The sequence below is a fragment of the Prosopis cineraria genome, unplaced genomic scaffold (assembly GCF_029017545.1).
Source record: "Prosopis cineraria cultivar Desert tree isolate PC_DT_omini unplaced genomic scaffold, ASM2901754v1 PC3, whole genome shotgun sequence".
In the NCBI taxonomy this organism is placed as follows: Eukaryota; Viridiplantae; Streptophyta; class Magnoliopsida; order Fabales; family Fabaceae; genus Prosopis; species Prosopis cineraria.
In genome coordinates this window covers 9,970,553-9,972,353 of record NW_026555334.1, presented here as the reverse complement: position 1 = coordinate 9,972,353, position 1,801 = coordinate 9,970,553, and the positions used below count along the sequence as shown (strand labels likewise).

The following is a 1,801-nucleotide window of genomic DNA, read 5'->3' as shown; positions in this document are numbered from 1 at the left end:
GGAAAAAGAATAAATATGTATGAGTAACGAGAGAACACCATATTTTAACTTCAAATATCAAAACTTGAGTTTATAGGTTATCCTTTTTCATTTTATATTAGTTATTAACTTTAACTTTATCCAATATGAGACTTCTTACATTAGTTCAAGTTCATTCACACTTAAATAACCTAACACAACACCAATGGATTGTTAGTAATTAATGCTCCATGGATACTATGAGAATCAAATCTCCATATAAAATTGCAAAGTCGAGCAAGAATGTCCAATAAAGTTATTTTAGTTAGTAAAGATTTGATTTACAAGGTTGTAAATTCAAAGCTCACTTATAGACATGAGGACTTTATTAATATCTTTGTAGGCATTCTTTGAATCAAAATATACTTTAACTCTAGTGAGCTCCGAGACTCATCTCCCATGAACTTTTTTGATTTTTTTTTTTTTGAAAAAAGTAATAATGTTCTTTGCTTGGCCTTGTTCCAGAATACACGTTTAAAGTTGCTTAATTATTGTCAAAATGAGAAATATTCCTTATGTTCTTCAGAATGGTGGGTGGAGGATAACTGTCATAAATAATCACCAGTTACAATCACACCTTAAAGAAATCACATATATACTCCACAAGCATGTATAATATTCCAGATCTTTCTTGTTCAATCCCTCTACATTTTTATTCTATTCCCTCTTCCTTTTCCAGAAAGCTCTATATATATAGACACATCTGCAACTTGTGTCTCTTCCAACAAGCTCATCAAGTTCTGCAATTCATTGGTTTCTTCTTGCAGCCATGAGTGATATGAAATATGGCTACCCTTATCCTCCTCAAGGTATACCTAAAAAGCTCTTTTCTCTGAAAAAATAAACTTTATCTTCTTGATTTTTCTTTCATTTCTGAGTTTTCCTTCTGTTCTAATCCATCTTTTTGGCTCTAATCAAACCATTAATAACTTGAACTTGAAATCAGTATGAATCTGTTGTATTTGTATTTGTCAATATCAGTACTAAATAATTTTGTTTGTGCTCTTAGGTCCTTATCAGGGGCCACCGCCAGTGGCGGCACCACCGCAATATTACGCTGCACAACCACCGCCAAGAAATCATCCAGAGCGTGGGTTCCTTGAGGGTTGGTATGTAATTTAAAAGGACACACACACACACACACACAAACCAGCATAGAGAAAATTCATTGAACTATTATTGATTATTATTTTATTAATTGTCTAATTTTTCTTGTGTGGATAAAATTTACTAATGTTATGTACCTATTGATTGTTGTGCAGCCTAGCAGCTTTGTGTTGCTGTTGCCTCTTGGACGAGTGCTGCTGCGACCCAACAATTATTTGCGATTGTTGATGCTATGTATTATGCTGTGCCTATAAGAAACATCCGTACACAATTACACTGACCTTTTATTGTTGTTATCATATATATTCATAGGCTCTTTTAGTGGATCCCAAAATTTTACATATTCATGTGTGCTATATAGCTCAACAACTGGTTTATGTTATTGTTAGCTGTAAGCTTTATTACTTATGTATCTTTCAATATTAATTAGAATGTTGACCTGTGCATTTTATGAGTGTATTCTAAATCATTGACTTTGCACAAAAATATTAAAACTCATTAACTATGTTTAAATTTTAACTTTACTTCTATTGAATATACATATTTTAATAACACACTTTATCTCATTAGGGGTAATTGAAAACTTGTGGCATGACTTATAAATACAAATTTAAAAAAAAAATTCCTTCTCTATCTCTCATATAAATAAGATTGGAGGAGAATTGGATCAAGAATT

The 1,801-nt window shown here is 31.7% G+C and overlaps 1 long non-coding RNA gene across 1 annotated transcript; it reads left to right on the top strand.

Annotated features, from left to right (window-relative positions):
* Window positions 1–676: 676 nt before the first annotated feature.
* Window positions 677–1,571, top strand: LOC129304599 (uncharacterized). The gene is made up of 3 exons (XR_008591735.1): window positions 677–827; window positions 1,028–1,127; window positions 1,281–1,571. It is a non-coding gene; the product is annotated as an uncharacterized LOC129304599 (long non-coding RNA).
* The last annotated feature ends 230 nt before the right edge of the window (window positions 1,572–1,801 follow it).